Here is a 26544-nt window from a genome sequence, read left to right as displayed (position 1 = left end):
AGTTCTGTTGAGATGCAATTGACATATAGCAGTGTGTAAGTTTAAGGTATACAACATAATTATTTGATGTGTATATCATGAAATGATTACCACAATCATCTCACACTAAAACAAAATTTTAAAAAGAGAAAAAAGCTCTTTTCCTTGTGTGAGGACTCAAGATTTCTTCTACAACTTTCATATGTAAAACAGTGTTAGTAATATTTATCATATTGTAAATTATATCCCTATTACTTATTTATCATATAAATAGACGTTTATACCTTTTAACTACCTTCATGCAATTCCCTTCCACCCACCCCCAGCCTCCGGTGGCCACAAATCTGATTCCTTTTTGTATGAGTTTGTTTGCTTGCATTTGAGCTATCATTAAACTACAACACTATGTTAGTTCCTGATTAAAAATACAAAACAAAACATAGTGATTTGATATTTCTATACATTACAAAATGACCACCACTAAAGTCTAATTACCACCTGTCACTATACAAAGGTATTATATAATTACTGACTGTATTCCCTACACTGTGAATTTCATACCTGTGATTCATTTAGTTTGTAACTGAAAGTTTGTACATTAGTCCCCTTCACCTATTTATTTCCTTTTACCATCATCCTGCCCTATTTGTTCTCTGTATTTGTGACTATTTTTCAGTTATGTTTACTTTTTTCAGATACCATACATAATCGACATATTATACCATTTGTATTTCTCTGTGTGACTTATTTCACAGAGCGTAATATGCTGTACATCTGTCCATGTCTTCAGAAATGGCAAGATTTCATTATTTTTCATGGCTAAGTAATATTCCATTTCAGATGCATACCACTTGTTCTTTATACATTTATCTATTAATGGACATTTATGTTGCATCTGTATCTTGGTTGTTGTAAGTAATTCTGCAAATTGCATATACTTTTTCAAATTAGTTTTTTCATTTTCTTTGGATAAATATCCAGAATTGATGAATCGTATTTTATCTCTGTTTTGAATTCTGTGAGGAATCTCCATACTATTTTCCAAAGTGGTTGCTAGCACCCATTTAAATTTCCACCAACAGTATATGAGGATTTCTCTTTCTGTACATCCTTGTCAACACATATTCAGTTAAGTTCAGTCACTCAGCTGTGTCCAACTCTTTGGGACCCTATGGATTGAAAAATGCCAGGCCTCCCATCCATCACCAACTTATAGAGTTTACTCAAATTCATGTCCGTTAGTTGGTGATGCCATTTAACCATCTCATTCTGTGTCGTGCCCTTCTCTTTCCACCTTCAATCTTTCCCTGCATCAGGGTCTGTTCAAATAAGTCAGTTCTTCACATCAGGTGGCCAAAGTATTGGAATTTCAGCTTCAACCTCAGTCCTTCAAATGAATATTCAGGACTGATTTCCTTTAGGATTGACTGGTTGGCTCTTCTTGCAGTCCAAGGGGCTCTCAAGAGTCTTCTGCAACACCATGGTTCAAAAGCATCAACTCTTTGGCGCTCAGCTTTCTTTATAGTCCAACTCTCACATCCATATATGACTACTGGAAATACCATTGCCTTGACTATGCGGACCTTTGTTGACAAAGTAATGTCTCTGCTTTTTAATATGCTATCTAGTTTGGTCATAACTTTTCTTCCAAGGAGTAAACATCTTTTAATTTCATGGCTGCAGTCACCACCTGCAGTGATTTTGGAGCCCAAAAAATAAAGTCTGACACTGTTTCCACTGTTTCCCCATCAATTTGCCCTGAAGTAATGGGACCAGATGCTATGATCTTCGTTTTCTGAATGTTGAGTTTTAAGCCAACTTTTTCACTCTCTTCTTTCACTTTCATCAAGAGGCCCTTTAGTTCTTCTTCACTTTCTGCCATAAGGGTGGTGTCATCTGCATATATGAGATTATTGATATTTCTCCCGGCAATCTTGATTCCAGCTTGTGCTTTCTTCAGCCCAGTGTTTCTCATGATGTTCTCTGCATATAAGTTAAATAAGCAGGGTGACAATATGCAGCCTTGATTTACTCCTTTTCCTATTTGAAGCCAGTCTGTTGTTCCATATCCAGTTCTAACTGTTGCTTCCTGATCTGCATACAAATTTGTCAGAAGGCATGTCAGGTGGTTTGCTATTCCCATCTCCTTAAGAATTTTCCAGAGTTTGCTGTGGTTCACATAGTCAAAGGCTTTGGCATAGTCAATAAAGCAGAAATAGATGTTTTTCTGGAACTCTTGCTTTTTTGATGATCCAGTGGATGTTGGCAATTTGATCTCTGTTTCTTCTGCCTTTTCTAAATCCAGCTTGAACATCTGGAAGTTCATGGTTCACCTATTACTGAAGCCTGGCTTGGAGAATTTTGAGTACTTTACTAGCGTGTGAGATGAGTGCAATTGTGTGGTAGTTTGAGCATTCTTTTTCTTTTTTTGGTTTTCTTTTAATATAAATTTATTTATTTTAATTGGAGGTTAATTACTTTACAATATTGTATTGGTTTTGCCATTCTTTGGCATTTTCCTTTCTTTGGGACTGGAATGAAAACTGAAATTTTCCAGTTCTGTGGCCAATGCTGAGATTTCCTCATTTGCTGGCATATTCAGTACAGCACTTTCACAGAATCATCTTTTAGGATTCAAAATAACTCAACTGGAATTACATCACCTCTATTAGCTTTGTTCATAGTGATGCTTCCTAAGGCCCACTTGACTTCATATTCCAGGATATCTGGCTTGAGGTTGGTGATCACACCATCATGATTATCTGGGTGATTAAGATCTTTTTAGTATAGTTCTTCTGTGTATTCTTGCCACATGTTCTAAATATCTTCTGCTTCTGTTAGGTCCATACCATTATTGTTCTTTATTGTGCCCATCTTTGTGTGAAATATTCCCTTGGGATCTTTAATTTTCTTGAAGAGATTTCTAGCCTTTACCATTCTGTTGTTTTCCTCTATTTCTTTGCATTGATCACTGAAGAAGGCTTTTTTATCTCTCTTTGTTATTCTTTGGAACTCTGCATTCAGATGCTTATATCTTTCCTTTTCTCCTTTTCTTTTTGCTTCCCTTCTTTTCACAGCTATTTCTAAGACCTCCTCAGACAACCATTTTGCCTTTTTCCATGTCTTTTCCTTGGGGATGGTCTTGATCCCTGACTCCTGTATAATGTCACAAACCTCCAAACATAGCTCTTCAGGCACTCTATCAGATCTAATTCCTTGAATCTGTTTCTCTCTTTCACTGTATAATCATAAGAGATTTGATTTAGGTCATACCTGAATTATCTAGTGGTTTTCCCTACTTTCTTCAATTTAAAACTGAATTTGGCAATAAGGAGTTCATGGTCTGTGCCATAGTCAGCTCCCGGTCTTGTTTTTTACTGACTGTATAGAACTTCTTCTTCTGCTGCTGCTGCTGCTAAGTCGCTTCAGTTGTGTCTGATTCTGTGAAACCCCATAGACGGCAGCCCACCAGGCTCTGCCGGCCTTGGGATCCTCCAGGCAAGAACACTGGAGTGGGTTGCCATTTCCTTCTCAAGTGCATAAAAGTGAAAAGTGAAAGTGAAGTCGCTCAGTCGTGTCTGACTCCTAGTGACCCCATAGACTGCAGCCTACCAGGCTCCTCCATCCATGGGATTTGCCAGGCAAGAGTACTGGAGTGGGTGCCCATTGCCATCTTTGTTATACATCTTCTAATATCTTGTTATATGTTGTCTTTTTGATAACATCCATTATGAGAGGTGTAATTTGATATCTCAATTTGGTATTTATTTTCATTTCCCTAATGATTAATGACTTTTCATGTACCTGTCAGCCATCTGTGTACTTTCTTGGTAAAAATGCCAATTTAGGTCCTCTGCCCATTTTTAAAAAATTGAATTATTTGATGTTGAGTTGTATAAGTTCTTTGTATTGTGTGGATACTAGTCCCTTATCAGTTATATGGTTCAACAATATCTTCTCCCACTCAACAGGCCATCTTTTGTTTGGTTGATTGTTTTCGTCACTGTGCAAAACTTTATAGTTTGATGCAGCTTTTGTATGTTTATTTTTCCTATGTTTATATGTTTATTTTTCTATTTTTATTTTTCCCTTGCCTGAGGAAACACATAAAAAATAGACAATACTAAGATCAATGTAAAAGACATACTGCCTATATTTTCTTGTAGAAGTTTTAAGGTTTGGGGTCTTATATTTAAGTCTTTAATCCAATTTGCATTTATTTTTGTATATGGTGTGAGAAAGTACTACAGACCAATTCATTAACATATAGCTATCCAGTTTTCCTAGCACCATTGTTTGAAGAGGCTGTGTCTTCCTCATTGTAAATTCTCACCTTCTTTATTATAGATTCAGTTCAGTTTAGTTCAGTCGCTCCGTCGTCTCGGACTCTTTAAGACCCCATGAATCACAGCATGCCAGGCCACACTGTCCATCACCAACTTCCGGAGTTCACTCAGACTCACATCCATTGAGTCAGTGATGCCATTCAGCAATCTCATCCTCTGTCGTCCCCTTCTCCTTCTGCCCCCGATCCCTCACAGCATCAGAGTGTTTTCCAATGAGTCAACTCTTCGCATGAGGTGGCCAAAGTACTGGAGTTTCAGCTTTAACATCATTCCCTCCAAAGAAATCCCAGGGCTGATCTCCTTCAGAATGGACTGGTTGAATCTCCTTGCAGTCCAAGTGACTCTCAAGAGTCTTCTCCAACACCACAGTTCAAAAGCATCAATTCTTCTGTGCTCAGCCTTCTTCACAGTCCAACTCTCACATCCATACATGACCACTGGAAAAACCATAGCCTTGACTAGACGGACCTTTGTTGGCAAAGTAATGTCTCTACTTTTGAATATGCTATCTAGGTTGGGCATAACTTTCCTTCCAAGGAGTAAGCATCTTTTAATTTCATGGCTGCAGTCACCATCTGCAGTGATTTTGGAGCCCCCCAAAATAAAGTCTGACACTGTTTCCGCTGTTTCCCCATCTATTTCCCATGAAGTAATGGGACCAGATGCCATGATCTTCGTTTTCTGAATGTTGAGCTTTAAGCCAATTTTTTCACTATCCACTTTCACTTTCATCAGAGGCTTTTTAGTTCCTCTTCACTTTCTGCCATAAGGCTGGTGTCATCTGCATATCTGAGGTTATTGAGATTTCTCCCAGCAATCTTGATTCCAGCTTGTGTTTCTTCAAGTCCAGCGTTTCTCATGATGTACTCTGCATAGAAGTTAAATAAGCAGGGTGGCAATATACAGCCTTGACGTACTCCTTTTCCTATTTGGAATCAGTCTGTTGTTCCATGTCCAGTTCTAACTGTTGCTTCCTGACCTGCATACAGATTTCTCAGGAGGCATGTCAGGTGGTCTGGTATTCCCATCTCTTTCAGAATTTTCCACAGTTTATCGTGATCCACACAATCAAAGGCTTTGGCATAGTCAATAAAGCAGAAATAGATGGTTTTCTGGAACTCTCTTGCTTTTTCCATGATCCAGCGGATGTTGACAAGTTGATCTCTTTTTCCTCTGCCTTTTCTAAATCCAGCTTGAACATCAGGAAGTTCAGGGTTTACATATTGCTGAAGCCTGGCTTGGAGAATTTTGAGCATTACTTTACTAGCATGTGAGATGAGTGCAATTGTGTGGTGGTTTGAGCATTCTTTGGCATTGCCTTTCTTTGGGATTGGAATGAAAACTGACCTTTTCCATTCCTGGGGCCACTGCTGATTTTTCCAAATTTGCTGGCATATTGAGTGCAGCACTTTCACAGCATTGTCTTTTAGGATTCAAAATAGCTCAACTGGAATTCCATCACCTCCACTAGCTTTGTTCATAGTGATGCTTTCTAAGGCCCACTTGACTTCACATTTCAGGAAATCTGGCTCTAGGTCATTGTTCACACCATCATGATTATCTGGGTCATGAAGATCTTTTTTGTACAGTTATACTGTTTATTCTTGCCCCCTCTTCTTAATGTCTTCTGCTTCTGTTAGGTCCATGCCATTTCTGTCTTTTATCGAGGCCATCTTTGCATGAAATATTCCTTTGGTATCTGTAATTTTCTTGAAGAGATATCTAGTCTTTCCCATTCTGTTGTTTTCCTCTATTTCTTTGCATTGATCACTGAGGAAGGCTTTCTTAACTCTTCTTGCTATTCTATGGAACTCTGCATTCTGATGCTTATATCTTTCCTTTTTTCCTTTGTTTTTGCTTCTCTTCTTTTCACAGCTATTTGTAAGGCCTCCCCAGACAGCCATTTTGCTTTTTTGCATTTATTTTCCATGGGGATGGTCTTGATCCCTGTCTCCTCTACAATTATTATAGATTAATTTTCCATAAAAGTGTGTTATTTCTGAGTTCTCTGTTCTGTTCCATTGACCTATATATCTGTTTTTATACAAGTACTGTACTGATTTGGATACTATAGGTTTGTAGTATATAGTTTGAAATCAGGAAACATGATGTTTCATTTTCAATTTAATTTTTAACTGTTCTGCCGTACAACAGGAATCAGGCATACGTATACATGTCTCCTCCCTCATGAACTTTCCTCCCACTCCTCACCCCATTACACCCTTCTAGGTTGCTACAAATTACTGGGTTCATCTTCCTTTGTTATACAGAAATTCCAACTACCTATTTTACATATTATAATATATATGTTTCAGTGGTCCTGTCTTAATTTGCCCCATCTTGTCCTTCCCCTGCTATGTCCACAAGTATGTTCTCTGTATCTGTGTCTCTATTCCTGCCCTGCAAATGGGTTCATCAGTAACATTTTTCTATTATATATATATATATATATATACACACACACACACACACACACACTGTTATGTAATTTTTTTCTTTGACTTACTTCACTCTGTATAATAGGCTCTAGTTTCATCCATCTCACTAGAACAAACTCACATTCACTCCTTTTTATGTCTGACTAATATGTCATTTATACATGTACCCCAACTTCTTTATCCATTTATCTGTTGATGGACATCTAGGTTGCTACCATGTCCTAGCTATTGTAAATAGTACATAGTACAGCAATGAACATTGAGGGTACATGTGACTTTTTGAATTGCAGCCATGGAATTAGAAGAGGATTGCTTCTTGGCAGGAAAATTCTGACAAACCTAGAAAGTGTATTATAAAGCATAGACGTCACTTGCTGTCAAAAGTCCATATGTCAAGGTTATGGTCTTTCCAGTAGTCACATATGGTTGTGAAAGTTGGACAATAAAGAAGGCAGGGCACCAAAGAGTTGATTCTTTTGAGCTATGATGCTGAGGAAGACTCTTAAGAGTCCCTTAGACAGCAAGGAGATCAAACCATGTTAAACAAAATGTTAAATGTTTCCTTAATGTTAAAGGAAACCCTGAATACTCACTGGAAGGACTGATGCTAAATTTGAAGCTCCAAGACTGACTACCTGATGGGAACAGCTGACTCATTTGAAAAGACCCTGGGAAAGATTAAAGGCAGAAGGAGAATAGGGTGACAGAAGATGAGATGGTTGGTTGGCATCACTGATACAGTGGACATTAACTTGGGCAAACTCTAGGAGATGATGAGGGACAGGGAGGCCTGGCGTGCTGCAGTCCATGAGGTCATTAAAAGTCAGATATGACTTAGTAACTGAACAACAACAAGGGTACAGTTTCAGTAGTGGGATTGCTGGGCCATATGTTAGTTTTGAGCTTCCCAGGTGATGCTAGTGGTAAAAAACCTGCATGCCAATACAGAAGAGAAGTGAGTTTGATCCCTGGGTCGGGAAGATCCCCTGGAGGAGGACATGGCAAATCACCCCAGTATTCTTGCCTGGAGAATCCCATGGACAGAGAAGCATGGCAGGCTAGAGTCCATAAGGTCACAAAGAGACAAAACTGAAGCAATTTATAATGCATGCACATTACAACCCACTGTGCAAGAGGATTCCCTTTACTCCACATCCTCTCCAGCATTTATTGTTTATAGCTTTTTATTTATTTATTTACTTTACAATATTGTATCGGTTTTGCCATACATCAACATGCATCCGCCATGGGTGTACACGTGTTCCCCATCCTGAACCCCCCTCCTATCTCCCTCCCTATACCATCCCTCTGGTTCATCCCAGTGCTCCAGCCCCAAGCTTCCTGTATCCTGCATCGAACCTGGACTGGTGATTCGTTTCTTATGATATTGTACATGTTTTAATGCCATTCTCCCAAATCATCCCCTTCTCCCTCTCCCACAGAGTCCAAAAGGCTGTTCTATATATCTGTGTCTCTTTTGCTGTCTTGCATACAGGGTTGTCATTACCATATTTCTAAATTCCATATATATGTGTTAGTATACTGTATTGGTGTTTTTCTTTCTGGCTTACTTCACTCTGTATAATAGGCTCCAGTTTCATCCACCTCATTAGAACTGATTCAAATGAATTCTTTTTAATGGCTGAGTAATACTCCATTGTGTGTATGTACCACAGCTTTCTCATCCATTCGTCTGCTGATGGACATCTAGGTTGCTTCCATGTCATGGCTATTATAAACAGTGCTGTGATGAACATTGGGGCACACGTGTCTCTTTCAGTTCTGGTTTCCTTGGTGTGTATGCCCAGCAGTGGGATTGCTGGGTCGTATGGCAGTTCTATTTTCAGTTTTTTAAGGAATCTCCATACTGTTCTCTAGAATAGCCAAAGCAATCTTGAGAAATAAGAATGGAACTGGAGGAGCCTGACTTCAAGCTCTACTACAAAGCCACAGTCATCAAGGCAGTATGGTACTGGTACAAAGACAGAAATATAGATCAATGGAACAAAATAGAAAGCCCTGAGATAAACCCACACACCTATGGATACCTTATCTTTGACAAAAGGAGGCAAGAATATACAATGGAGAAAAGATAATCTCTTTAACAAGTGGTTCTGGGAAAACTGGTCAACCAATTTTAAAAGAATGAAACTAGAAAACTTTCTAACACCATACACAAAAATAAACTCAAAATGTATTAAAGATCTAAACATAAGACCAGAAACTATAAAACTCTTAGAGGAGAACATAGGCAAAACACTCTCTGACATACATCACAGCAGGATCCTCTATGACCCACCTCCCAGAATATTGGAAATAAAAGCAAAAATAAACAAATGGGATCTAATAAAAATTAAAAGCTTCTGCACAACAAAAGACACTATAAGCAACATGAAAAGACAGCCTTCAGAATGGGAGAAAATAATAGCAAATGAAGCAACTGACAAACAGCTAATCTCAAAAATACACAAGCAACTCCTGCAGCTCAATTCCAGAAAAATAAACGACCCAATCAAAAAATGGACCAAAGAACTAAACAGATATTTCTCTAAAGAAGACATACAGATGACTAACAAACACATGAAAAGATGCTCAACATCACCCATTATCAGAGAAATGCAAATCAAAACCACAATGAGGTACCATTTCATGCCAGTCAGAATGGCTGCGATCCAAAAGTCTACAAGCAATAAATGCTGGAGAGGGTGTGAAGAAAAGGGAACCCTCTTACACTGTTGGTGGGAATGCAAACTAGTACAGCCACTATTGTTTATAGCTTTTTGATGATAGCGATTTTGACAGATGTGAGATGATACCTCATTGTATTTCGATTTGCATTTCTCTCATAATGAACAATGTTGAGCATTTTTTCCAGTGTTTATTGGACATTTGTATATCCTTTTTGGAGAAATGTCTGTTCAATTTTTCTGCATTTTTTTTAGTTTTTCATTCTTTTTTAAAAAATTTTATTGGAATATAGTTGATTTACAATTTTGTAGTTTCAGGTGTACAGCAAAGTGAGTAATTTATACATATACACATATCCCCTTTTTAAGATTCTTTTTCCCATGTAGGTAATTACAATGTATTGAGTAGAACTCTCTGTGCTATAGAGTAGGTCTTTATTAGTTATCTATTTTATATAGTAGTGCACGTATATCAATAGGAACTTTTTTTTAAACCACCTGTTTTTTTTTTTTTTTTTTTTAGTTGAAGGCTAATTACTTTACAATCCTGTGGTGGTTTTTGCCATACATTCAAATGAATCAGCCATGCGTGTACATGTCTTCCCCATCCTGACCCTCCCTCCCACCTTCATCCCCATCCCATCCCCAACCCTCAGGGTCATCCCAGTGCACTAGCCCTGAGCACCCTGTCTCATGCATTGAACCTGGACTGGTAATCTATTTCTCACATGATAATATACATGTTTCAGTGCCATTCTCTCAAATCATCCCACCCTTGACTTCTCCCACAGAGTCCAAAGTCTGTTCTTTACCTCTGTGTCTCTTTTGCAGTCTCACATATAGGATAATCATTACCATCTTTCTAAATTCCATAAATATGTGTTAATATACTATATTGGTGTTTTTCTTTCTAACTTACTTCGCTCTATATAGTAGGCTCCAGTTTCATCCACCTCATTAGAACTGATTCAAATGCATTCTTTTAAATAGCTGAGCAATATTCCATTGTGTATATGTACCACAGCTTTCTTATTCATTCATCTGCTGATGGATATCATTTGCTTCCCTGTCCTAGTTATTGTAAAATAGTGCTGCGATGAACATTGGGGTACACGTGTCTCTTTCAGTTCTGGTTTCCTCAGTGTGTACGCCCAGCAGTGGGATTGCTAGGTCATATGGCAGTTCTATTTCCAGATTTTAAAGGAATATCCACACTGTTCTCCAGAGTGGCTAGACTAGTTTGCATTCCCACCAACAGTGTAAGAGGGTTCCCTTTTCTCCACACCTTCTCCAGCATTTATTGCTTGTTGACTTTTGGATAGCACCCATTCTGACCAGTGTGAAATGGTACCTCATTGTGGTTTTGATTTGCATTTCTCTGATAATGAGTGATGTTGAGCATCTTTTCATGTGTTTGTTAGCCACCTGTATGTCTTCTTTGGAGAAATATCTGTTTAGTTCTTTGGTCCATTTTTTGATTGTGTCGTTTATTTTTCTGGAATTGAGCTGCAGGAGTTCTTGTGTATTTTTGAGATTAATTCTTTCAGTTGCTTCGTTTGTTATTATTTTCTCCCATTCTGAAGGCTGTCTTTTCACCTTGCTTATAGCTTCCTTCATTGTGCAGAAGCTTTTAATTTTAATTAGGTCCCATTTGTTTATTTTTGCTTTTATTTCCAATATTCTTTGAGGTGGGTCAGAGAGGATCCTGCTGTGATTTATGTCGGAGAGTGTTTTGTCTTCATTTTCCTCTAGGAGTTTTATAGTTTCTGGTCTTGTCTTTAGATCTTTAATCCATTTTGAGATTATTTTTGTGTATAGCATTAGAAAGTGTTCTAGTTTCATTCTTTTACAAGTTGTCCAGTTTTCCCAGCACCACTTGTTAAAGAGATTATCTTTTCTCCATTGTATATTCTTGCCTCCTTTGTCAAAGATAAGGTGTCCATAGGTGCATGGATTTGTCTCTGGGTTTTCTATTTTGTTATATTTATCTATATTTTTGTCTTTGTGCCAGGACCATACTGTCTTGATGACTGTAGCTTTGTAGCAGAGCCTGAAGTCAGGCAGGTTGATTCCTCCAGTTCCATTCTTCTTTCTCAAGTTTGTTTTGGCTATTCGAGGTTTTTTTGTATTTCCACACAAATTTTGAAATTATTTTTTCTAGTTCTTTGAAAATACCTTTGGTAGCTTGATAGGGATTACACTGAATCTATAGATTGCTTTGGGTAGTATACTCATTTTCACTCTATTGATTCTTCCAATCCATGAACATGGTATATTTCTCCATCTGTTTGTGTCATCACTGATTTGCTTCATCAGTCTTGTATAGTTTTCTATATAGATGTCTTTTGTTTTTTAGGTAGATTTATTTCTAAGTATTTTATTTTCATTGCAGTGGTGAATTGAATTGTTTCCTTAATTTCTCTTTCTATTATCTCATTGTTAGTGTATAAGAATGCAAAGGATTTCTCTGTGTTAATTTTATATCCTGAAACTTTAGTATATTCATTGATTAGCTCTAATAATTTTCTGGTGGAATTATTAGGGTTCTCTCTGTAGAGGTTCATGTCATCAGCAAACAGTGAGAATTTTAATTCTTCTTTTCCAATCTGTATTTCTTTTATTTCTTTTTCTTATTTGATTGCTGTGGTCAAAACTTCCAAATCTATGTTGAATAGCAGTGATAAGAGTGGGCACCCTTGTCTTGTTCCTGACTTTAGGGGAAATACTTTCAATGTTTTACCATTGAGGATAATGTTTGCTATGGGTTTATCATATATGGCTTTCATTATGTTGAGGTATGTTCCTTCTATATATGCTTTCTGGAGGGTTTTTATCATACGTGAATGTTGAATTTTGTCAAAGGCTTTCTCTCAGTCTATGGAGATAATCATATGGTTTTTAATCTTGCAATTTGTTAATGTGGTGTATCCCATTGATTTGCAAATATTGAAGAATCTTTGAAACCCTGGGATAAAGCCCACTTGGTCATGATGTATGATCTTTTTAATATGCTGTTGGATTGCTTGCTAGAATTTTGTTAAGGATTTTTGCATCTTGTTCATCAGTGATATTTGCCTGTAGTTTTCTTTTTTGGTGGTATCTTTGTCTGGATTTGATATTAGGGTGATGGTGGCCTCATAGAATGAGTTTGGAAGTTTACCTTCCTCTGCCATATTCTGGAAGATTATGAGTAAGATAGGTGTTAGCTTTTCTCTAAATTTTTGGTAGAATTCAGCTGTGAAGCAATCTGGTCCTGGGCTGTTGTTTGTTGGAAGTTTTCTGATTACAGTTTCTATTTCCATGCTTGTGATGGGTTTGTTCAGATTTTTTATTTCTTCTTGGTTCAGTTTTGGAAAGTTATGCTTCTCTCAGAATTTTTTCATTTCTTCCAAGTTGTCCACTTTATTGGCATATAATTGGTGATAGAAGTCTCTTATGATTCTTTGTATTTCTGTACTGTCTGTTGTGATTTCACCATTTTCATTTATATTCTGTTGATTTAATTCTTCTCCCTCTTTTTCTTGATAAGTCTAGCTAATATTTTGTCTATTTTATTTATCTTCTGAAAGAATCAGCTTTTAGCTTTGTTGATTTTAACTATGGTCTCCCTTGTTTCTTTTGCATTTATTTCTGCCCCAATTTTTATGCTTTCTTTCCTTCTACTAACACTGGGCTCCTGCATTTTTTCTTTTTCTAGTTGCTTTAGATATCAGTTCAGTTCAGTTCAGTCACTCAGTTGTGTCTGACTCTTTGCGAACCCATGAAATGCAGCACGCCAGGGCTTTCTGTCCATCACCAACTCCCGGAGTTCACCCAAACGCATGTCCATCGAGTCGATGATGCTATCCAGCCATCTCATCCTCTGTCGTCCCCTTCTCCTCCTGCCCGCAATCCTTCCCAGCATCAGAGTCTTTTCCAATGAGTCACCTCTTCGCATGAGGTGGCCAAAGTATTAGAGTTTCCACTTTAGCATCAGTCCTTCCAATGAACACCCAGGACTGATCTCCTTTAGAATGAGCTGGTTGGATCTCCTTGCAGTCCAAGGGACTCTCAAGAGTCTTCTCCAACACCACAGTTCAAAAGCATCAATTCTTCTGTGCTCAGCCTTCTTCACAGTCCAACTCTCACATCAATACATGACCACAGGAAAAACCATAGCCTTGACTAGACAGACCTTTGTTGACAAAGTAATGTCTCTGCTTTTGAATATGCTATCTAGGTTGGTCATAACTTTCCCTCCAAGGAGAAAGCATCTTTTAATTTCATGGCTGCAATCACCATCTGCTGTGATTTTGGAGCCCCCCAAAATAAAGTCTGACACTATTTCCACTGTTTCCCCATCGATTTCCCATGAAGTACTGGGGCCAGATGCCATGATCTTCGTTTCCTGAATGTTGAACTTTAAGCCAAGACTTTCACTCTCCTCTATCACTTCCATCAAGAGGCTTTTTAGTTTCTCTTCATTTTCTGCCATAAGGGTGATGTCATCTGCATATCTGAGGTTATTAATATTTCTCCTGGCAATCTTGATTCCAGTTTGTGCTTCTTCCAGCCCAGTGTTTCTCATGATGTCCTCTGCATATAAGTTAAATAAGCAAGGTGACAATATATAGCCTTGACATACTCCTTTTCCTATTTGGAACCAGTCTGTTGTTCCATGTCCAGTTCTAACTGTTGCTTCCTGATCTGCATATAGGTTTCTCAAGAGGCAGGTCAGGTGGTCTGGTATTCCCAGCTCTTTCAGAATTTTCCACAATTTATTGTGATCCACACAATCAAAGGCTTTGGAATAGTCAATAAAGCAGAAATACATGTTTTTCTGGAACTCTTTTCCTCTTTCCATGATCCAGCAGATGTTGGAAATTTGATCTCTGGTTCCTCTGCCTTTTCTAAAACCAGCTTGAACATCTGGAAGTTCATGGTTCATGTATTGCTGAAGTCTGCCTTGGAGAATTTTGAGCATTACTTTACTAGCGTGTGAGATGAGTGCAATTGTGTGGTACTTTGAGCATTCTTTGGCATTGCCTTTCTTTGGGATTGGAATGAAAACTGACCTTTTTCAGTCCTCTGGCCATTGCTGAGTTTTCCACATTTGCTGGCATATTGAGTGCAGCACTTTCACAGCATCATCTTCCAGGATTTGAAGTGGCTCAACTGGAATTCCATCACCTCCATTAGCTTTGTTCGTAGTGATGGTTTCTAAGGCCCACTTGACTTTACATTCCAGGATGTCTGGCTCTAAGTGAATGATTACACCATCGTGATTATCTTGGTCGTGAAGATTTTTTCTGTACAGTTCTTCTGTGTATTTTTGCCACCTCTTCTTAATATCTTTTGCTTCTGTTAGGTCCATACCATTTCTGTCCTTTATTGAGCCCATCTTTGCATGAAATGTTCCTTTGGTATCTCTGCTTTTCCTGAAGAGATGTCTAGTCTTTCCCATTCTGTTGTTTTCCTCTATTTCTTTGCATTGATGACTGAGGAAGTCTTTCTTATCTCTCTTTGCTATTTATTCTTTGGAACTCCGCATTCAGATGCTTATATCTTTCCTTTTCTCCTTTGCTTTTTGCTTCTCTTCTTTTCACAGCTAATTGCAAGGCCTCTCCAGACAGCCATTTTGCCTTTTGCATTGCTTTTCCATGGGGATTATCTTGATCCCTGTCTCCTGTATAATGTCACGAACCTTCGTCCATAGTTCATCAGGCACTCTACCCATCAGATCTAGTCCCTTAAATCTATTTCTCACTTCCATGATATAATCATAAGGGATTTGATTTAGGTCATACCTGCATGGTCTGATGGTTTTCCCTACTTTCTTCGATTTAAGTCTGAATTTGGCAATAAGTTCATGATCTGAGCCACAGTCAGCTCTAGGTCTTGTTTTTGCTGACTATATAGAGCTTCTCCATCTTTGGCTGCAAAGAATATAATCAATCTAGTTAGGTTATTTATTTGATTTTTTTTCCTGTTTCTTGCGGTAGGCTCATATTGCTATGAACCTTCCCCTTTTCATTGCTTTTACTGAATCCCATAGATTTTGGATTGTTGTGTTTTCATTTTCATTATTTTCTATGCCTATTTTGTCTTTTGCATATTTTGTATTGTGTGTTTTGTTTTGTTTTGTTTTTCCCTGATTTTGAGCTGCATGAGTTGTGTTTATATTTTGGAGATCAATCCTTTGTCAGTTGCTTCATTTTCAATTATTTTCTCCTATTCTTTGCCTTGTCTTTAATCTAGTTCATAGTTTCCTTTGCTGTGCAAATCTTTTAAGTATAATTAAGTTCCTTTTGTTTATTTTTTTTTTCCCATTATTCCAGGAAGCAGGTCATAGGGGACCTTGCTTCAGTTTTTGTTATACATTGTTATACCTATGCTTTCCTCTATGAGTTTAATAGTTTCTGGGCCTCTATTTATATATTTAATCCATTTGAGTTTATTTTTGTGTATAGTATTAGGAAGTGTTCTAATTTTATTTTTTGACATGTTTCTGTCTAGTTTTTCCAATATCACTTATTGAAGAGATTGTCTTTTCTCCACTGTATAATCTCACCTCCTTTTTCAAGGATAAGTTGCCCATAGATGCATGGGCTTATCTCTGGGAAATCTGTCTTTTTCCATTAGTCTATATTTCTGTTTTTGTGGCAGTACCATATTGTCTTGATGACTGAAACTTCCTAGTAGAGTCTGAAGTCAGGAAGGTTGATTCCTCCAGTTTGTTTTCCTGTCTCAAGATTTCTTTGGCTCTTTGGGGTCTTTTGCATTTCCATACAAACTGTGAAATTTTTAAATCTAGTTCTGTGAAAAATGTCAATGGTAATTTGATAAGGATTGCATTGAATCTGTGGACTGTTTTTGGTAGTACAATTATTTTCACAGTATTGATTCTTCCAACCCAAGAACATGGTACATCTCTCCATCTTTTTGTGTCATTGATTTCTTTCTTGAGTATTTTATGATATTTTGTCAAATAAGTTAGTTTGATTCCTAGGTATTTTATTATTTTTGTTATAATGGTGAATGGAATTGTTTCCCTAATTTCTCTTTCTAATTTATCATTGTTAGTGTATTAGGGTACAAGAGATTTCCATATATTAATTTTGTATCCTGTGACTTTACTAAATTCACTGATTAGGTCTAGAAATTTTCTGATAATATCTCTAGGATTTTGTATTTATAGCATCCTGTTATCTGCAAACAGTGAGAGTTTTACTTCTTTTCCATTCTGAGTTCTTTTTATTTCTTTTTCTTTTCTGATTTCCATGGCTAGGACTTCCAAAACTATGATAAATAATAGTAGTGAGAGTGGGCACTCTTATCTTATTCCTGATTTTAGAAGAAACGCTTTCAGATTTTCACCATAGAGATTAATGTTTGCTGGGAGTTTGTCATATATAACCATTATGTTGTGGTATATTTCTTCTATTCTGACTTCTGAAAAGATTTTATCTTAAATTGATGCTAAATTTTGTCAAAAAACTTTCTCTGCATCTATTATAATATGAATTTTATCTTTCAATTTATTAATATGGTATATCACATTGATTTATTTTCATATATTAAAGAATCCTTGCATCCCTGGGATAAACTTGATGTGATCATGTATGATCCTCTTAATGTGTTGTTGAATTCTTTTTGCTAGTAGTTTGTTGAGGATTTTTGAATCTATGTCCATCAGTGACATTAGCCTTTAATTTCTTTTTTTTTTGTGGTGTCTTTGTCTGATTTTGGTATCAGTGGGAGTATGGCCTCGTAGAATGAGTTTGGAAGTGTTTTTTTCTCCTGCAACTTTTTGGAAGATTTTGAGAAAGATAGGCATTAGCTCTTTTCTAAACATTTCATCTAATTCATCTCTGAAGCCGCCTGGCCCTGGGCTTTTCTTTTTGGGAGATTTTTTTTTTTTTAAATCACAGTTTCAATTTCAGTGATTGTGGTTGGTCTGTACATAATTTCTATTTCTTCCTGGTTCAGTCTTGGAAGGCTGAACTTTTTAAAGGATTTGTCCATTTCTTCCAGGTTATCCATTTTATCGGCATATAGTTGCTCATAATAATCTTTTATGATCTTTTCTATTTCTACATTGTCTGTTGTAACCTATCCTTTTTCATTTCTAATTTTGTTGATTTGAGTCATCTCCCTTTTTTGATAATTCCTGCTAATGGTTTGCCAGTTTAGTTTATCTTCTCAAGAGCCAGCTTTTAGTGTTATTGATTTTTGCTATTTTCTTCGTTTTTTATTACTTCTCTTCTTAGCCTTATGATTTCTTTCTTTTTACTAACTTTAGGGATTTCTCCCCCCCCCCTACTTTTTCTAGTTGCTTTAGGTGTGAGATTAAGTTGTCTGTTTGATATTTTACTTGTTTCTTGAGGTAGAATTGATTGTTTTTCTATAAACTGCTTTTGGTGCATCCCAAAGGTTTTGAGTCATTGTATTTCCATTGTCTTTTGTTTCTAGGTATTCTTTGATGTCGTCCTTGATTTTCTTTGAATTTTCTGTTGGCTATTTAGAAGTGTATTGCTTAGTGAAGTGAAGTCGCTCAGTCCTGTCCAACTCTTTGTGACCCCACGGACTATAGCCTACCAGGCCTCTCCGTCCATGGGATTCTCTCGTCAAGAATACTGGAGTGGGTTACCATTTCCCTCTCCAGGGGATCTTCCCAACCCAGGGATCAAACCCGGGTCTCCAGCATTGAAGGCAGACACTTTAACCTCTGAGCCACTGCTTAATCTCCATGTATTTGTGTTTTACATAGTTTTGTTCCTGTAAATGATATCCAGTCTTATAACATTGTGGTCAGAAAAGACGTTTGATATGATTTCAATTTTGTTAAATTTATAAAGGCTTATTTTGTAACCCAAGATGTGGTCTATCCTGGAGAATGTTCTGTGTGCCCTTGAAAAGAAGGTGTATTCCTCTGCATTTGGATGGAATGTCGTGAAGATACCAATGACACTCATGTGTCATTTAGGGCTTTTGTTTCCTTATTAATTTTCTATCTTGATGGTCAGGCTATTAATGAAAGTTGGGTGTTAAAATATGCTACTATTATTGTGGTACTGCTAATTTCACTTTTTTGTTTGTTACCATTTGCCTTATGTAATGAGGTGCTCTTATGTTGGGTGCATACATTTTTACAATTGCTATATATCCTTCTTGGATTGACCCTTGATCTTTATATAGGTCTTTCCCTATCTCTTATAACAGTCTTTATTTTAAGGTCTATTTTATCTGATATGAGAATTGTTTGGGGATGGTCCTAAGATGGCAGAGGAATAGGATGGGGAGACCACTTTCTCCCCCACAAATTCATCAAAAGAACATTTAAATGCTGAGCAAATTCCACAAAACAACTTCTAAACGCTGGCAGAGGACGTCAGACACCCAGAAAATGCAGCCCATTGTCATCAAAAGGAGGTAGGACAAAATAGAAAAGATAAAAAGAGACAAAAGAGTTAGAGATGGAGACCTGTCACAGGAAGGGAGTCATAAAACAGGAGACGTTTCCAAACATCAGGAAACACTCTCACTGGTGGGTCTGTGGGGAGTTTTGGAATCTCAGAAGGCAACATAATTGGGAGGAAAAATAAATAAATAAACCCCACAGATTATGTGCCTAACTACATCTCCTAGCAGAGAAGTTGCCCAGATGCTCGCATCCACCACCAGCAAGCTGGAGCTGAACAAAGAGGCATGGGCTGCATTGCTTAGGGTAGTGACTGGGCCTGAATTCCCTGAGGGCAATCTGAGGGAGCAACTGTGAAATAGCAACCCAAACTGTGGGAGAGCCAGAGAGAGAAGAAGAAGAAAAAAGAAAAAGAGAGAGAGTACTATCCTGTGAAAAGCCCTAACCTAAGGCACTGCCAGGCCTGCTCACAGAACAAAGACTGAGTGAATACCAGAGGAGAGCTAGCTAGCTAGCTGCGGACCATCCCATCCCCCACCAGAGGCAGGCAGGGGGCAGCCAGAGGTGGAAAGGGGCAATTTCGGCCACAGAGACAGCGTCCTATACCAAACTGTGAGTAGGCTCCCAGTTGCTAAACAAGACTTCTTGGAATTCTGGATGGATGGCATTCGCCAGGAGGGTCATGGCCAGAGATCAGTTCCCCAGAAGAGACACAAGGCACACCTGAGAAGGTGGGCCTGCTACACACCAGGAAACTGAGTGGCTGGGATGGGGAGGAGATAAGACACACCCCCAGCCTGGGGAGAGTGTGCTTACCAAGCACCTGGTCACCTGAGCTGCTCAGACCTGGGAAAGGCACAAAATGCAGGCCCAACAGAGTCTGTGCCTTTGTGGAGTACCCGAGAATCTGAACCTGAGCAGCTTAGACCTGGGAAGTACACACAGCCCAGGGCCTGCTTTAGATACCCCCCCTGGAGGGCAACCTGGAGCCTGAGCAGTGTAGACTGGGAAAGCACACAGACCATGAACAGGGGCAAACCCAGTGTGGCCAAATCACTGCAAGCACTCCCCACACACTCCAGTGATATGTTTGCATAGTTCCTCCCTCCCCACAGGACAACTGAACAAGTGAGCCTAAATAAGTGACCACCTTCGCCCCCTTGTGTCAGGGCAGAAAGTAGACACTGAAGAGACCTGAAAACAGAAGAAGCCAAAATAAACAGAGGGAACCGCTTTGCAAGTGACAGGTGCAACAGATTAAAACCCTGTAGTTAGCACCAACTACATTGGAAGGGGCGTATACATCTTGAAAAATATAAGCTGGAACAAGTAACTATCTGAAACTTAACTGAACACATACTGCCCTCAACAGCTCCAGAGTCTAACCTTTACTCTAGATTTTTAATCTTTGCTTTTGGGTGCTGCTGCTGCTGCTGCTAAGTCGCTTCAGTCGTGTCCGACTCTGTGCGACCCCATAGACGGCAGCCCACCAGGCTCTGCTGTCCCTGGGATTCTCCAGGCAAGAACACTGGAGTGGGTTGCCATTGCCTTCTCCATTGTGTGAAAGTGAAAAGTGAAAGTGAAGTCGCTCAGTCGCATCCAACCTATAGCGACCCCATGGACTGCAGCCTACCAGACTCCTCCATCCATGGGATTTTCTAAGCAAGTGTACTGGAGTGGCGTGCCATTTTGTACTTTTAAAAATTCAATCTTCAGTACCTGTTTTTACTTAGGAGAGTGATTACTTGCTTGATTGCCCTCTCCCCTTTTGACTCTCCTTTTTCTCCCCTAGGTCACCTCTATCTCCTCCCTCCACCTTCTCTTCTCTACCCAACTCTGAATCTCTGTGTGTGTTCCAGGCTGTGGAGAACACTTAGGCAACTGATTACTGCCTAGATCTATCTCTTGCCTTTTGATCCCCCCATTTCTCCTCCTGGTCACCTCTATCTCCCTCCTCCCTGTTCTCTTCTTCATGTAATTCTGTGAACCTCTATGTGTGTCACTCAGTGTGGAGAATCTTTTCACCATTAACCTAGATGGTCTATCATCGGTGCCATATGGATGGAGAAGTCTTGAGGCTACTTTAAGAATAAGACTGAAAACCAGAGCCAGGAAGCTTAACCCCAAAATCTGAGAATACCAGAGAACTCCTGACTCCTAATCGATAAGAAATAATCCAAAAGCCTCCATACCTACACTGAAACAAGCAACACCAGAGAGCCAACAAGTTCCAGAGCAAGACATACCACACAAATTCTCCAACAACGCAGGAACATAGCCCTGAGCTTCAATATACAGGCTGCCCAAAGTCACCCCAAACCCATAAACATCTCAAAACTCACTACTGGACACTTCACTGCACTCCAGAGAGAAGAAATCCAGCTCCACCACCAGAACACTGAAGCAAGCTTCCCTAACCAGGAAACCCTGATAAGCCACTCATCCAACCCCACCTGCAGGGAGGAACCTCCACCAAAAAGAGGAACCACAAACTGCCAGAATACAGAAAGGCCACCACATACACAGCAATCTAAACAAGATGAAAAGGCTGAGAAATATTCATAGTGAAGGAGCATGATAAATGCCCACCAAACAAAATAAAAGAGGAGGAGATAGGGAGTCTACCTCAAAAATAATTCAGAATAATGATAGTAACAATGATCCAAAATCTTAAAAACAGTAGAGCTACAGATAAATAGTCTGGAGACAGGGATTGAGAAGATGCAAGAAATGTTTAATAAGGACCTAGAAGAAATAAAAATATTCAATCGATAATGAATAATGCAATAAATGAGATAAAAAACACTCTGGAGGGAACAAACAGTAGAATAATGGAGGCAGAAGATAGGATAAGTGAGGTAGAAGATAGAATGGTAGAAATAAGTGAAACAGAGAGAAGAGAAAAAAGAATTAAAAGAAATGAGGACAACTGCAGAGACCTCTGGAACAATGTTAAATGCCCCAACATTCGAATCATAGGAGTCCCAGAAGAAGAAGACAAAAAGAAAGACCATGAGCAAATACTTGAGGAGATAATAGTTGAAAACTTCCCTAAAATGGGGAAGGAAATAGCCACCCAAGTCCAAGAAACCCAGAGAGTCCTAATCAGGGTAAACCCAAGGTGAAACACCCCAGATACATATTAATCAAAATAACAAAGATCAAACATAAAGAACAAATATTAAAAGCAGCAAGGGAAAAACAACAAATAATACACAAGGGGATTTCAATAGAAACTCTTCAGGCCAGAAGAGACTGGCAGGACATACTTAAAGTGATGAAAGAGAAAAACCTACAACACAGATTACTGTACCCAGCAAGAATCTCATTCAAATATGAAGGAGAAATTAAAAGCTTTACAGACAAGCAAAATCTGAGAGAATTCAACACCACCAAACCAGCTCTTCAACAAATACTAAAGGATCTTCTCTAGACAGGAAACACAAAAAGGGTGTATAAACTTGAACCCCAAACAACAAACTAAATGGCAACAGGTTCACACTTATCAATAATTACCTTAAACATAAATGGGTTGAATGCCCCAACCAAAAGACAAAGACTGGCTGAATGGATGAAGAAGAAGAAGAAGAAGAAGAAGAAGAAGAAGAAGAAGAAGAAGAAGAAGAAGAAGAAGAAGAAGAAGAAGAAGAAGAAGAAGAAGAAGAAGAAAACAACCCTAAATATGCTGTCTACAAGAGACCCACCTCAAAACTAGGGACACAAACAGACTTAAAGTGAAGGGTTGGAAAAATATATTTCATGCAAATAGATAACAAAAGAAATCAAGAGTAGCAATACTCATATAAGATAAAATAGATTTTAAAATAAAGGCTGTAAAAAGAGATAAAGAAGGACACTACATAATGATCAAAGGATCAATCCAGGAAGAAGATATAACAATTAAAAATATATATGCACTCAACATAGGAGCACCAGGATATGTAAGACAAATGCTAACAACTATGAAACGGGAAATTAACAATAACACAATAATAGTGGGAGACTTTGATACCCCAATCACACCTATAGATAGATCAACTAAACAGAAAATTAACAAGGAAACAGTCTTTAAATGATACAATGGACCAGTTAGACCTAACTGATATGTATAGGACATTTCACCCCAAAACAAGGAATTTCACCTTTTCCTCAAGTGCACATGGAACCTTCTCCATGATAGATCACATCTTGGGCTAGAAATCTAGCCTTGGTAAATTCAAAAAAAATTTGAAATCATTCCAAGCATCTTTTCTGATTACAATGAGGTAAGATTAGATGTCAATTACAAGAAAACAAACTATTAAAAATTCCATCATATGTAGGCTAAACAACACGCTGCTGTATAACCAACAAATCGCAGAAGAAAAAAGAAATCAAGATGCATAGAAACAAATGAAAATGAAAACACACCAACCTCAAACCTATGGGACACTGCAAAAGCAGTGCTAAGGGGAAGGTTCATAGCAATACATGCTTACCTCAAGAAACAAGAAAAAAGTCAAATAAATAACCTAACCCCAGGGTTAGTAGAAGGAAATACATCTTAAAATTTAGGGCACACATAAATGCAAAAGTAACAAAAGAAACCATAGCAAAAATTAACAAAGCTAAAAGCTGGTTCTTTGAGAACATAAATAAAATAGACAAACCATTAGCCAGACTCATGAAGAAACAAAGGAAGAACCAAATCAACAAAATTAGAAACGAAAATGGAGAAATCACAACAGACAACACAGAAATACAAAGGATCACAAGAGACTACCATCAGCAACTATATGCCAATAGAATGGGCAACTTGGAAGAAATGGACAAATTCTTACAAAAGGATAACTTTCCAAAACTGAACCAGGAAGAAATAGAAAATCTTAACAGACCCATCACAAGCACGAAAATCAAAACTGTAATCAGAAATCTGGGCAAACAAAAGCCCAGGACCAGAAGGCTTCACATATGAATTCAACCAAAAATTTAGAGAAGAGCTAACACCTATCTTACTCAAACTCTTCCAGAAAATGGCAGAGGAAGGCAAACTTCCAAACTCATTCTATGAGGCCACCATCACCCTAATACCAAAACCTGACAAAGATGCCACAAAAAAAGAAAACTACAGGCCAATATCACTGATGAACATAGATGCAAAAATCCTTAACAAAATTCTAGCAAACAGAATCCAAAAACATAATAAAAAGATCATACATCATGATCAAGTGGGCTTTATGTCAGGGATGCAAGGATTCTTTAATATCTGCAAATCAATCAATGTAATACACCACATTAACAAACTGAAAAATAAAAACCATATGATTATCTCAATAGATGCAGAGAAAGCCTTTGACAAAATTCAACATCAATTTATGATAAAAACTCTCCAGAAAGCAGGAATAGAAGGAACATACCTCAACATAATAAAAGCTATATATGACAAACCCACAGCAAACTTTATTCTCAATGGTGAAAAATAAAAAATAATTTCCCCTAGAGTCAGGAACAAGACAACGGTGCCCACTCTCACCACTGCTATTCAACATAGCTTTGGAAGTTTTGTCCACAGCAGTCAAAGAAGAAAAAGAAATAAAAGGAATCCAGATTGGAAAAGAAGAAGTAAACCTCTCACTATTTGCAGATGACACAATCCTCTACATAGAAAACTCTAACGATTCCACCAGAAAATTACTAGAGCTAATCAATGCATATAGTAAAGTTGCAGGATGTAAAACTAACACACAGAAGTCCCTTGCATTCCTATACACTAACAATGAAAAAAAAATAAAGAGAAATTAAGGAAATAATTCCATTCACCACTGCAATAAAAATAATAAAATACTTATGAATATATCTACCTAGAGAAACAAAAGATCTCTATATAGAAAACTATCAAACACTGGTGAAAGAAATCACAGAAGACACAAATAGGTGGAAAAATATACCATGTTCATGGATTTGAAGAAACAATATACTGAAAATGAGTATACTACCCAAAGCAACCTATAGATTCAATGCAATCCCGATCAAGCTACGAATGATATTTACACAGAACTAGAAAAAATAATTTCACAATTTGTGTGGAAATGCAAAAGACCTCGAATAGCCAAAGCAATCTTGAGAAAGAAGAATGAAACTGGAGGAATCAATCTGCCTGACTTCAGGGTCTGCTACAAAGCTACAGCCATCAAGACAGTATGATTCTGGAACAAAGACAGAAATATCAATGGAACAAAATAGAAAGCCCAGAGATAAATCCATGCGCCTATGGACACCTTATCTTTGACAAAGGAGGCAAGAATATACAGTGGAGAAAAGACAATCTCTTTAACAAGTGGTGCTGGAAAAACTGGTCAACCACTTGTAAAAGAATGAAACTAGAACACTTTCTAACACCATACACAAAAATAAATTCAAAATGGATTAAAAATCTAAATCTAAGACCAGAATCTATAAAACTCCTAGAGGAGAACATAGGCAAAACACTCTCCGACATAAATCACAGCAGGATTCTCTCTGACCCACCTCAAAGAATATTGGAAATAAAAGCAAAAATAAACAAGTAGGACCTAATTAAACTTAAAAGCTTTTGCACAGCAAAGGAAACTATAAGCAAGGTGAAAAGACAGCCTTCAGAATGGGAGAAAATTACAACAAAGTAACTGACAAAGAATTAATCTCAAATATATACAGGCAACACCTGCAGCTCAATTCCAGAAAAATAAATTACCCAATCAAAAAGTGGGCCAAAGAACTAAACAGATATTTCTCCAAACAAGACATACAGGTGGCTAATAAACACAGGAAAAGATGCTCAACATCACTCAATATCAGAGAAATGCACATCAAAACCACAATGAGGTATCATTTCAGAATGGCTGCTATCCAAACATCTACAAGCAATAAATGCTGGAGAGAGTGCAGAGAAAAGGGAACCCTCTTACACTGTTGGTGGGAATGAAAACTAGTCCAGCCACTCTGGAGAACAGTGTGGATATTCCTTAACAAACTGGAAATAGAACTGCCATATGACCCAGCAATCCCACTGCTGGGCATACACACTGAGGAAAGCAGAATTGAAAGAGACATGTGTACCTCAATGTTCATCGCAGCACTGTTTATAATAGCCAGGACATGGAAGCAACCTAGATGTCCAAAAGCAGATGAATGGATAAGAAAGCTGTGGTACATATACACAATGGAATATTACTCAGCCATTAAAAGGAATGCATTTGAATCAGTTCTAATGAGGTGGATGAAACTGGAGCTTATTGTATGGAGTGAAGTTCCAGAAAGAAAAACACCAATACAGTATACTCATGCATATATATATATGGAATTTTAAAAAGATGGTAACAATAACCTTATATGCGAGAAACAGGGTGCTCCAGGCTGGTGCAGTAGGATGACCCAGAGGGATGGGATGGGGAGGGAAGTAGGGGGGGTTTCAGCATGGGGGACACATGTACACCAATCACTGATTCATTTTAATTATGGCAAAAAACCACTACAATATTGTAAAGTAATTAGCCCTTAATTAAAATAAATAAATTGAATTTAAAAAAGAAAAACATCAGCAACAACAACAAAAAGAATTGTTTGTATGAATTTCTTTTGATTTGTATTTTCATAAAATATATTTTTCCATCATCTCCCTCTCAGTCTGTATGTGTCTCTATGTCTATTGGTCTCTTGTAGACAGCACATATAAG

The sequence above is a fragment of the Bos indicus x Bos taurus genome, chromosome X (assembly GCF_003369695.1).
Source record: "Bos indicus x Bos taurus breed Angus x Brahman F1 hybrid chromosome X, Bos_hybrid_MaternalHap_v2.0, whole genome shotgun sequence".
NCBI lineage: Eukaryota > Metazoa > Chordata > Mammalia > Artiodactyla > Bovidae > Bos > Bos indicus x Bos taurus.
The sequence above is the reverse complement of the archived record's forward strand: the minus strand, read 5'-3'. Positions refer to the sequence as shown.